Below are 13,728 nucleotides of genomic sequence, written 5' to 3'. Positions count from 1 at the left end.
ATAGCGGTATTAGGTACTTCTAACAGGTTATATAGAGACCATTCCCAGTGTCAAGAGAATAAACTAACAAACTAAAGTCTACTGAAACATAATATTCTTTTTTTTTGTATTTCTTAGCTACGTGAACGATCTCACAGCCCACCTGGGATTAAGTGTTTACCGGAGCCCATGAATACCTACAACGTAAATTCCGCCATTTACCTTGAGATATAAGTTGTAAGGTCTCAGTATAGTTACAACGGCAACCCTTCAAACCGAAACGTATTACTGCTTCACGGCAGAAATTGGCAGGGTGGTGGTACCTACCCGGACAGATTCACAAGAGGTCCTACCACCAGTAATTTACCATTACCATTTACTAAGAAAGACTTTTTTTTTTTATTGCCCTTGTAGGCAGACGAGCATACGGCCCACCTGATGGTGAGTGGTTACCGTCGCCCATGGACTTCAGCAATGCCAGGGGCAGAGCCAAGCCGCTGCCTACCGCTTAATACTCTCCACAAGCCTCGTTTGAAGAAGGACATGTCATAGCGCTCGGGAAACACCGTGGAGGGGAGCTCATTCCATAGCCGGATGGTACGTGGCAAAAAAGATTTCTGGAAACGCACTGTGGATGACCGCAGTGGCTCCAGGTAGTGTGGATGAACTCTACTCCGGTGGCGGGCGGTGCGATGGTATTAGACTATTAGACTACTAATAGTTTAGCGACGCCGGTCTTTGCATAGTATTATACATGTATATTTCTGTTTTTCTATTCCTCTATAGTAGAAATACCTATTTTTGCATTATTTTCGTGTCTGCAATCAAAAATATTACTACGTGTCCCCAATTACGGTAGCCCCTCTACTACAACCTGTATACTATAATAAATTTTTTTTTGGCTGATATTTTCCAGGAGGTCGTACATAAGTATGTGAATTTGTCTTGGTCAATGCCAGTGGTGATGAAAAGACTCCTTCCATATCTATTTTGAAGAAGGACATGTACGGGAAACATGCTATTCTAACTACATGGATAAACGAATTCATAGACTATCTTTATTCTGTTAACTTTAGCATAACCTCATTAGCGATAATGTAGTTAAACATTTATTGTTCGATAGTTATTATATTATATAGATATTCGCTACGGCCTTCTCGAGTCGCAGATATAATTACCTACCCACTTTTACGGTCTAATCTTGGGTTTAATAATGTTATCATTATATTATTTCCGATGTTTTGAATATTTGACAGTTTTCTTGGTGACCGGATGACTAAGGTGTTCTTCTTCACACATCGAAAAGCTAACAGTATCTATCAATTTCATTTATGACCGCTTGTTTGTCTTGAGCTATATCTTGCCATGAGAGGAAAACGCACGCGGAGGAATTTTGAGTTCTTTGACCACATTGCCAGAAAGAGAGGTGACAATTTAGAAAAGCTGCTGGTAAAAGGCAAGGTATGCAGAAAAAGACTCTTCTGCATACTTCTACTGGCGGTAGAACCTCTTGTGAGTCCGCACGGGTAGGTACCACCACCCTGCCTATTTCTGCGTAATGCGTTTCGGTTTGAAGGGTGGGGCAGCCGTTGTAACTATACTGAGACCTTAGAACTTATGGTGGGTGACGCATTTACGTTGTAGATGTCAATGGGCTCCAGTAACCACTTAACACCAGGTGGGCCGTGAGATCGTCCACCCATCTAAGAAATAAAAAAAACAAAAAAAAGGTAGAGCTGACGCACGATAATCCAGGATAAAGTTATCAAAGGACGCCATGATCCTTAGCATTGAGGATTATTGACCCAAGGGAGAGGGGAGAAGAACCCCAAACTAAAAGCTAAGGAAGTAAAAGCCGAATGCTGAAATTTAAGTATACAATACGAAGATGAGATTTTCAAATAAGGGTCAACCATCTTCTCTATTAAGGATAAAAATAAATAGTATAATTGTAAATAGACATGCTTCAACAAAAACCGACTTCAAATAGAAAAAAAAGATATTCCAAAACTAATTTAATATAACACTAAAAACAATAATCATCGAAATGGGTTGACGTGATATTGAGTTATTTATCTATTTGTCGCGCACGTACTTAATGCAAATTTAAGACTCATATGGTTTTCTCATGGATGCCATTATGAGAACTAGACTATTGAAATGGAGCCACACGGGAAGCGTCAGCTTTCTAATAAAAATATAATCATCAAAATCGATTCACCCAGTCAAAAGTTATGAGTTTGTTACACATAAAAAAAACAACATACTGTCGAATTGAAAACCTCCTACTTTTTTGAAGTCGGTTAAGCCTAGTTAATAATTCGAAGTGATTCGCTGTCATACTTGAATATTCAGCTCACGGATCCCTAATCGTACAACAATTTGTTGACTGGTCCGTACCCGCGTCAGTGGTTCCCATTAAATATTTAATGGACGAAGAGGATTAGATTACTGTATCCAAATGTAGTTAGCTTCTTGTAAAAACAAATGGAATTGAGAACTTCCTCTTAAAGTCGGCTTAAAAAGGAGAACTTCGCCAGAGAAAGTATCATCATCATCATCATCAGCCCACAGTCGTGCACTACTAACGAAAGGCCTGTCTACTTCATTAAGGCCGGTTTTCCACTGTCCCCATCCATTTCCAGCCGGCCATCCATCGAAGGTCATGGCACCACCTAGTCAGGCTGCATCCCACATTACGTTTGCCGATAAAGAACCAGTCTGCTTTGGTGATCGTTGGTTCTATAGCATTTATATCCAACTCACTGCCATTTCAACTTGCCAACTCTCTGAGGAATGTCGTCGATTTTAGTTCTCTGTCATTTAACCTCATTCCTGATTTTAATCCTTCAGAGAAGCTTCAGAGACAATTATTCTAAGAATTGTTCAAAAATTTTACGTAATTACTGTTGGAATGGTCGAGCTCCCACAGGTGAGTACTACTAATATCATGGAGTCGTGCGTTCCGGCTCGAACGTTAAGTAATTAATTAAACAATGCAATTCAGAATTCGACTTTCCTGGTCAGTTTTTTTTCCTATCTAAGCTGATAGCCCTGAGAGGCTATTTCAGCGTAACCTTAGTTAGTAGGTGAGCGCACGGAGCTCAAACCGGAGTGTTGCTAACACTGGCCCTAGCAAGAGCAGTGCTTCGCGGAATCTACCACCGGATCGGAAACGCGACTCACTGAGAAAATCTGGTGAGAAACTCAGTGGGCTGTGTCTGTGGGTTAATTCGCTCGTCGAGCCATTCGTCGCAAGCGACGGGTTTGACGAGCACGGTGACCGGTGCTTGTGGTACCTAAAAGCACCTTTTTAGCTTCAAGGGGCTATTCTGATTTCACATCGTTAGGCGGGCGAACTCACGAAGATTAGCCTGAGAGAATTAGCCAACATATGTTGTAGCAAGAGCAATGTTTCACCGAATCTACCATCGTATCGAAATCGCGAGCCACTGAGAAGATCCGGCGTAGTCTGTAGGTGTTAAGAGGCCTGCGAAATATCGCTTCAGTGGGAAGCTCGAACAATATTATTATAAATGTGAAACATTTTTTCATGAATACCCGATTAGTTTGATATCATTTGCCGATCTAAACGAAAATTCAGTTTGGTTCCACGTACAACTATTCCGAAAATAATTGGATCCGCATCGAAAAACAATCCTTGTGGAGTTTTGCAGAAATTGTTCTTATAAATTTTTGTATTATTATAATTTCTATAAGATGGAGAGATGAGTGGCACTGTGTGCTTAGTGCGAGTTTTTTAACGTTCTCGAGAGCGTAAAAGTTAACTCAAATTTGTATGCAGTTGGAACAGCGGTCTCTAGCGGCAAACGTTCCAACTCCATACAAGTTTTAGTTAATTTTTACGCTATCGAGAACGTTAAAAAACTCGCACTAAGCACACAGATATTGCTTAGTGCGAGTGAACACCTTTTTTTCTTGTTTTTTCCTACCTATGCTGATAGCCTTGAGAGGTTATTTCAGATTCTCCTTGACGTATAGGTGGCCCTAGTAAGAGCCGTGCTTCGCAGAATCTACCACCGGACCGGAAACGCGACCCACTGAGAATAGTCAACACCAAAACGCGAATGTTCTTCACATTGAAGCCAGAAGTGAACTTTTCATTCTTTTTAATTACCGTACCAAAAGAAAATAGTTGCTGCCTTCGTTTTGAGTATTGTTAAGGAGCAAAAATTCTTTAAAGTCATCGTGGCATAAAGGATAAAACGCCCAGCGTACTCGTACCCGTAAATTTCCGAAATATGGCGTATTTTAAGCTCGCACGTTTCAATCGAGAGTTTGACCTCATGTCTCTAGGTGGGTCACGCGTCGTGATGTCTATGGACTCCGGCAACCACTAGGTGGGTTGCAAGGTTGATGGATAAACCCATAATTAAATAAAAAAAGTGTGGTAAATATATATTTTTATATTACGAACGAGTTTGCCCTCTTGCTGAGTGTAAAAATATAATAATTTCTATTAAGAAAATGAAAGGCACTTCTTTATCGTATAGTTTTTATTAAAATTCGAAATTTTCACTCAAAGCGCGCCTCAAGGACTTTTCAATTTTCTTCTTTGAACGGCTGAATTCACAAAATAAATTCAATGAACATTTTTGATACTTGATAACGACTTGAATACCGACTTGTAAAGAGTTTTAATTGTAGGTATTTTGTACAAGTAGCAAATAATCTTAATATGTATATTACAGTTGGCATTTTGACCTCATATTATAATAAACCGATCACCCGATCATCACTAGGTGGGCTATCATTTACAAACATACAACAAACAAAGTAAATTTTAATAATAGCCAGCCCACGAGACTTATTATATTGTGACTGAGTTGCAATTATTATAATATCACTAGCTGACCCGGCAGACTTCGAAGTGCGTCAATAGATAAATAAAAGACCTAAGCTTTTGTTTAAATTAGAGGTCCCACAGTAGTCGAAATTCGACTATAATTAATTGGAATTGTAAGTTTGTACCCTATTATGATTGTATTTTATACTTCTATAATCACAAATTTCGCCAAGATTACACTATAAAAAAATATTAACAAAGACAAACAATATTTAATCTATTCTCAATTTGACAACAGACGTCAAGAACAAAAGTTTGACAATAAATAGTATGCATGCGTGTGTGCGTCAAATACATGGTATGTAGTGTGTGTAATGTTTTCTTTATTGATTTAATGTATCTTTTATGCATTATTTAAAAAAAATATTAGCATTGTGCACTTCTTCTCTATATATTCTCTATAAGTGTGGAAAATTTCATACTCCTCCGTCCGCGCAATTTTCGTAAAAAGGGATACAAAGTTTTTGTTTCACGTATCTATACTAATATTATAAAGAGGAAAGATTTGTTTGTTTGTTTGTTTCGAATAGGCTCCGAAACTACTGGACCGATTTGAAAAATTCTTTTTCCATTAGAAGCCGACATTGTCCCTGATGAACATAGGCTACTTTTTTTAAATTTTTTTTTATTTTATTTTTTTGTTTCATGTGTGTTTTAATGTTTCCGAAGCGAAGCGAGGGCGGGTCGCTAGTATTAATATATTTAAATAAACTTAAAACAAACAAAAGGAATCCGTCCGATGGGGGACACATCAAAGGAAAAACAAAATTGTTATTTTTATTTAATTCCGAACATTTTCATATTTATCTACCTTTTAAACCTTCTCTGGACTTCCACAAATAATTCTAGACCAAAATTAGCCAAATCGGTTCAGCCGTTCTCGAGTTTTAGCGAGACTAACGAACAGCAATTCATTTTTATATGTATAGATTTGTAAGATTCATTGACATTAATTTTTCCCAAATCGGAGGTATTCCACCGATGTCACAATAATTTGCCTATTAACAAACTAAATCCGTAAACTTAAATTACTGTTACCATTATATTTTGTGCTCAATTAACTCACATGTAACTCATAATAAAATCTATTTAAGAACGAAACAAAAACAACAACGTTTTTCAAAATACTTAGCAGACATTGCTAGTCGTAAAAGTGAATCCTTTGACGCGAAGTGGGCTTGCGGTTACAGATGCCTACATATTTATGGTGACCTGGTACATCAGGCTGTGTTATGACTCAGTCGTATTGTTTTATTAGGTAGGGTCTTTTATAACTTTGTACCTTGTGAGATTTGTTAAAAGCTACCAGTGCTTGTGTGTCTAAGGCAGATATTACAGATTATGGACATCGACAATATCAAACACGTCAATGCTCACTAACCACCGACAGGTGGTGTGATTGTAAAAATGACTACTCGTGATCTCACAAACAATATCTAAAATTTTTAGGTGTAATTTAGATAAAGATCGGTGGAATTGACTGACACTATTTTTACGGCATATTGATCTTACTACTTTTTTTTTCTATATCTATGCGATAGCTACCGCATACAATTCAATGAAGACAGAAGCACTTATTTATTTATAAAGTGAAAAAAAAAATTAAAACAAAACATATTTTTCTTCCGCGCGTACCGGAGATTGCGGAGATGTCGAATATCTAATTTCCTTACTTTGAACTTTGAAATGATCAAAGTGAATATAAATATAAATAAATTAGATCTTACGGTGAATAGCTTCGAGTTTGAATACTTTATGAAAACATACATAATAAGCGAATTAATTTGGAAACACATTTATTTAAGCTAAATATTTCTGTCATTTAGTAAAATCTGACAAAGGAAATTGCTATTGTACATCGGCACAATAAAGTAATAAACTAAAAAATAAAAGTGGCTTTAACAATGCAATTGCATTGGTTCAATAAATTTTTATTGGTCAGAACAGTGCGTTCCTCAACGCTGTGATGAGCTGTGTTTACGAGTTTTACGTTCTATTTGACATTTTACTTCATTTTTAAGTGACTTTGAAAAAGGAAATTTTCAGTTTGACGTTATTTTTTATGCTTGTTACCCCAGAACTGTTTTCAGTGAGCCGATTTTTATATTTTATTTGATAGCTGTTGCTTCTCGTGTGGTCCCATTTATACAATTTGTATATAAGCTAGCTCACGGCCCACTTGATGTTGAGAATACACCCACACACTTTACAACGTAGATTTTTTTATTTTTTTATTGCTTAGATGGGTGGACGAGCTCGTAGTCCACCTGGTGTGAAGGGGTTACTGGAACCCATATACATCTACGACGTAAATGCGCCACCCACCTTGAGATATAAGTTCTAAGGTCTCAAGTATAGTTACAACGGCTGCCCCACCCTTCAAACCGAAACGCATTACTGCTTCACGGCAGAAATAGGCAGGGTGGTGGTACCTACCGGCGCGAACTCACAAGAGGTCCTACGACCAGTAATTACGCAAATTATAATTTTGTGGGTTTGATTTTTATTATTTTTATTACCGTGGAAGTCAATCGTGAACATTTTTTGAGTACGTATTTCATTAGAAAAATTGGTACCCGCCTGGGATTCGAACACCGGTGCATCGCTCAACACGAATGCACCGGACGTCTTATCCGTTAGGCCACGACGATTTCACTCATAAGAGAGTAGAAGCATTCATTGTTTAGTATGACGACTGTTTTCAATTAATTAATCCCTGTGTTCAGTGTTTCCTTCACAATTGAACAACCTTATTATTTTTAACGACCAAATTCCGAATTCCGAACCCAGCCGACGGACGTCTCCGAAATGAATGTGAAACAATAAAAAAAATCATTACTCTGACCCCATTACGCGGTAAAAGGACGGTCCGAATAACGAGGTGTCATTAGCCACGGAATAACAAGGGGCCCACTTATCGTCTAGTGGGAGACGTTCGAACCGTTTCGAGTTCGCAACGAAGGGCCCTGTACCGTAATTCGAGGTCCGTGTTGTTTGAAAGGTGATTTTATTTTATTATTAACGTAGCTATATTTCGCCTCTATGTTACAGTACCTGACAATAAATAATACGCATCGATTTGACATCACACTAGCAGCTTGTTATTTACGAGGACCGTAGTTGAACAACGACTGACAAAGATCACATAGGTGCGATGCGGTAGTATGCGACAAGCGTATAATGCTCTACGAAATCAGTCAACTCTCTCATTCTATATGTCGATGTGCAATGTTTATTGCCGGGTACTGTACGCAAAGATTTTTAGAACATTTTTACTGGCGGTAGGACCTCTTGTGAGTCCGCGCGGATGGGCACCACCACCCTGCCTATTTCTGCCGTGAAGCAGTAATGCGTTTCGGTTTGAAGGGTGGGGCAGCCGTTGTAACTATACTGAGATCATAGAACGTATATCTCAAGGCGGGTGGCGCATTTACGTTGTAGATATCTATGGGCTCCAGTAGCCACTTAACACCAGGTGGGCTATGAGCTCGTCCACCCACCTAAGCAATAAATAAAAATAAATAAATAAAAAACATGACACTAGCAGCTTGTTATGTATGAGGGTCGTACTTGAACAACGACTGACAAAGATCACACAGGTAGTATGCGGTAGTATGCGACAGGCGAAATTAGTGGACTGTCTCATTCTTCATGTCGATGTGCAATGTTTATTGTCGGGTACTGTACGCGAAGATTTTTAGAACATCCTAATTCGTCATCGTACGATGGCGGTACTAACAGTGAATGCCAATAATAACTATACAACGTTTCAATTGAATTAATAATCAAGAAAAAAGGAAATCAGATTAGTTAGTCACCGTAATTCTCGTGGTCCAACATTGATCGCCAGACGGAGGTATCCTCCTTTATAGCTCCTTTATCGGATATTTTTGGTATCACTGATTGAATGTGTATTTCTCACACCCACAACAGAATAGCTAATCCTATTTAAGGGCTGCTTACTATATCAAATTTGTCACTGTGTGTAATTATTACTTTTACTTATCATGACATATCCTACTTCGAACGAGGCTAGTGGAGAGTACTTAACGGTAGGCAGCGGTTTGGCTCTGCCCCGGCATTGCTGACGTCCATGAGCAATGGAACCACTTACCGTCGGGTGAGCCGTATGCTCGTTTGCCTATAAAGACAATAAAAAAATCGTAGTTTTAGGCCCGCGAATGTGACTTGAGAATTGAAGATGTAAATTCGTTCTCTTCAGAACAAGTTAGGCCACTTTTTTCACTTCCGCATTTGCTAGATTTAATTCTTCGAGTCTTGTTTTAATTGTTTTCATGTTATTATTTTTCCCGTTAGGGCGCAGATAAAATAGCCCCATATGGTGCAATTGAAAAGGTAGGAAATAAAATTTATAAAAACTTACTATTTCCGAACGTTTCTATAATTTTCGTGGTAATGGACGACTAAGGTCGATCGATATTAGATGTAATAGTGTGGGTTGGAATACAGGTACTAATTACCGGATTTTATAAAATATTTCTTGTCATTTACGTTTCTTTGCACTCGGAAAGAACTAAAAGTATTATGACGTCTGACAGTTTGACTTGAGGTTTAGATGGTAAGAGAATTTCAAATATTAAACGGTTACTTTTTTTTTATTTATTGCTTAAATGGATGGACGCACCCCCAGCCCACCCTGTGTTAAGTGGTTACTGGAGCCCATAGACATCCACAACGTAAATGCGCCACCCACCCTGAGATATAAGTTCTAAGGTCTCAGTATAGTTACAACGGCTGCTCCACCCTTCAAACCGAAACGCATTACTGCTTCACGGCAAATTTATATATTAGTATAGATTTGTAAGATTCATCGACATTAATTTGTCCCAAATCGGAGGTATTCCACCAATCTCAATAATTTAATTAAGCCATGTCAATTAATACTTTACTGCTTCACGGCAGAAATAGGCAGGGTGTTGGTACCTACCCGCTCGAATTCACAAGAGGTCCTACCACCAGTAAATTGCATTCTTAAAAAGGTTTCGTACAAGAAAGGCATCGATAGCAATCTGTCATAATCGATTTACGAAATACTTATGTAGGACACATAAGCATTACGATGAGTTCGCAAGAAGGAAAAGTGGAAAATGGAGCAACTTTACAGAGACGTGAACACACAGAGCTGCCATGAAGGGATCCCGGCTTCGCTGTCTTTGAGAGCTTTGAAAAATTAAACTTTTTGTTTTCCAACTTCGCAGCTTTCCAGCGCGAGGCGGGAGTAATTTGCGAAAATTTCTTGGGAAACATCGTTGATTTTTTGTTTAGTACGGATATTCTTTATTATTTTATTTTTGATGTGATTTAATTTTCCCAACATAATTGGAACTAAAACATCATGTCACAAGAACACAACAATGAAACAAAATCCTACATTTCGAAGTTATTCCGAATACGTTGCAGGAGCACTGCGGCTTCTGAGAAGGCAGTCGTGGTCACGACCTGTTCCGTGATATAGAGATCGCCTCCCTATCTCCGCCGACTTGTAGCTCCTATCTAGAATATGATAAACACGTCGCTGACGAGCGTGTGCCTCGGTTGAGTCCTATCTGATTCGAGATTAAGACGCGAGTCATTGAACCTCAAGTGCTCATAGTCAGATTATCATTGCGTCCAACGCGTAAGCAGAAGACCTACAATTTCCGTCCGATCAAAAAACAAAACGAAAAAAAAAAGATGTCCAGAGTTATAATAGCTCATACTTATTTTAAAGTCTCTACAGTCTTCGTTCCAGTGTGTTGTCCACCGTCCCACTTTTGAATACGAATACGTGAATACCTCTTAACAGTCGTAATCACTATAGTATCTACTCATGCCGGTGTCCTACACTCTACTGCAAGATTTAGGATTTAGGGGCAATCAGACGATGATATAAACGTAATCCACGGTTTCAATTTCATAGCTCGGTGTTCTACTTTCTTTTTTTCTTTTTTTATTGCCCTTGTAGGCAGACGAGCATACGGCCCACCTGATGGTGAGTGGTTACCGTCGCCCATGGACTTCAGCAATGCCAGGGGCAGAGCCAAGCCGCTGCCTACCGCTTAATACTCTCCACAAGCCTTTTTTAAAGAAGGACATGTCATAGCGCTCATCCGCTCATTCAGTCAGTCAGCGCGCTTTCATTGTGAAAGCTCCTCATGCACCCGTGTTATAAAACTTGGTACCTAAAGGATTTGAAGTTCTGTTAGTGAATCGGTCACGGATCTTTACTTAATGTTTTTACAAGATTTTTAATGATTAAATGATTACTGGTGGCCCGGAGGCCTTTCCAGTTTCACCAGGACAGGTGGGCGAGCAAAGGCTCAGCCAGGAGGTGCGGGATTTGCTAACAGCTGCCCGAGCGCCTTCGAAGGAGACCTAACAACTCAAGGGCAGCTGCTTCGCAAATAAATCTACTATCGGATCGGTATCGCGACCCGCTGAGAAGATCCGGCGAGAAACTCAGCGGGCTGATGTTTAGGTAAAATTGTTTTTACAAGCGTATCATCTTTTAGTTATTCGAGATAGTTCGACTGAATAAAATTAAATTTTCTCAATTCTGATAATTAAATGATACAAAAAGTAACTAAGCTTAAAGAGCGAAGCTGGTTGCCAGAAACCGGATGAGGAAAATCTCACTTCTATTTAATTATTTAAATATTTTATTATTATTATAATTTTATGAATGAAAATATTTTGATCTGTGGTGTAATAAATTTAGTAAGAATAATACATTGTAAAAGGAAAGGCTATAGAAGACGATGAGATATATAATTTTCTTATTAAACACGAGCCGTACCTACCGTGTTTTTTTGCGACTTTGTGGAATTCGTTTTAACTTGTTTTTAAAAGAACAGACACTAATAAAAAATCAAATTGAACTCACCCTTATTGTGTAAATTTTATCGAAAAACGAATCGATACGATTGGGTTTCCTGTACGGATGCTTTAAAAAAAAACAACACCGCGAACAAATCGAATGTCAAATAAAAACAAAAGCGCTGCTATCTCAAATGCGAACTAAGCGCGCGCTCTACGCCGTAGTCGCCCGCAGACTGAAAACCTGTAGATCTGCCGCTTCCTCGCCGAGCTACATACCAGTACATACCGCCAGACAATTAGGCGAAATACACATTTTCGTAGCGCAATCATACATATCGTAGTGCGTGCTGCCTTAACTTATATATGAGTCGTCTATTATCAAAGGTGGCAATCTGTGCATTTGGACAAAAAAATGTTATTGATATGTCAATACAGCTTGATTTGAATATAATCGTCTCCTTCAAATAATACGGTTCAAAACCTGCATTAAATAAAGGTTAATACTTAACCTGTTATTTATCTAAGATGTCGTTCAGAAGAGTTTTGTGACTGCCAATGGAATACAAAGTCAATAATTCGTTTTTCTGATTTACCAATACTTGTCCAAAAGTCACATTACCGGCTTTGATAATAGTCGACTCACATATCGCCAGTCAATTAGGCGAAATACACATTTTCGTAGCACAATCATACATACCGTAGTGCGTGCTGCCTTATTTAATATGTTTTTTTTTAAACAAACTATCATTGACTCACCTGATGGAAAGTGGTTACCGTTGCTCATCGACGTCAGCAGTGTCAGGGGCAGAGCCAAGCCGCTGCCTATTTTAACAAACTTCGAGCCGGTCACCCTTCTCGTCGAACCCGTCGCTTGCGACGAAGGGCTCGGCGAGTAAATTAACCCATAGATACGGCCCACTGAGTTTCTCGCCGGATCTTCTCAGAGGGTCGCGCTTCCGATCTGATGGTAAATTCTACGAAACACTACGCTAGGGTTAGTGTTAGCAACGTTTTCAGGTTTGAGCCCCGTGAGCTCACCTACTAGTTAAGGCTACGCTGAAATGGTTTCTCAAGACCATCAGCTTAGGTAAGAAAAAAAAGACTTTTTTTAAACTGGGTTTTTGTTTTTATTCCTTAGATGGGTGGACGAGCTCACGGCCTGATGTTAAGTGATCACCGGAACTCATAGACATCTACAACGTAAATGCCGCCACCCACTTTGAGATATGGGTTCTAAGGTCCCAATTTTTATAGTAAAACAGTTGCCTCAACCTTCAAACCGTTCTTTGCAGTAGATGGGTGGACGGTTTCAGGGCCCGTTGTGAGGTGTTACTTTGTACTTAGTGCGAGTTTTTTTAACGTTCGCGATAGCGTAAAAGTTAACTCAAATTTGTATGGAGTTGTAACGTTTGCCTACGTTTTCCGCTACGGGCGCTGTTCCAACTGATGGTGAGTGGTTACCGTCGCTCATGGACGTCAGCAATGCCAGGGGCAGAGCCAAGCCGCTGCCTACCGTTAATATCTAAGGCGCCACCCACCTGGGGATATTAGGTTGGTTCCTTATTGTATAACGATAGTCTCAAGTGTATCCGACACGTGTACCAAAGTAAATATTGTGAACGCGGATCAAAGTAATTCACAATATACAACGTCGTGTTATTTTTGTTTGCTTAATATAAACAGATAAAATATTTCAGTACATTTGTTCCCCTCTGTTGTTGTCAAACGGTTTTTCTTTGTTACATATTATTTTATTTGTTTGTTTGTGTTTATATTGATTTGATTTTGGGACGTGCTTTAGGGGTTACCAAAGAGAAAAAAATTAGAAATTCCGTTTCCAACTTACAAGAATGAGGATAATAATCGGCAATACAAGGTAACGGATTGCAATTATTTTTTTTTTGTTTCTTAGATGTGTGGACGAGCTCACAGCCCACCTGGTGTTAAGTGGTTATCGGAGCCCATAGACATCTATAACGTAAATGCGTCACCTGCTTGAGATATAGTTAGTCTCAGTATAGTTACAACGGCTGCCCTACCCTTCAAACCGAAATGCATTATTG

The 13,728-nt window shown here is 39.0% G+C and overlaps 1 protein-coding gene across 1 annotated transcript in view; it reads right to left on the bottom strand.

Moving 5' to 3' along the window:
• The window catches only part of LOC101744698 (ankyrin repeat domain-containing protein 29), an 86,228-nt gene extending 74,347 nt beyond the window's left edge, over window positions 1-11,881 (bottom strand). The window contains exon 1 of the mRNA XM_038018384.2: window positions 11,730-11,881. The gene's annotated coding sequence lies outside the window, so the exon portion shown is untranslated. The remainder of the gene's footprint in view (window positions 1-11,729) is intronic.
• Between the last annotated feature and the right edge of the window lie 1,847 nt (window positions 11,882-13,728).

Source organism: Bombyx mori, chromosome 21, assembly GCF_030269925.1.
Source record: "Bombyx mori chromosome 21, ASM3026992v2".
Lineage (NCBI taxonomy): Eukaryota > Metazoa > Arthropoda > Insecta > Lepidoptera > Bombycidae > Bombyx > Bombyx mori.
Note: the sequence above shows the minus strand (reverse complement) of the source record. Positions and strands in the feature narration are given on the sequence as shown.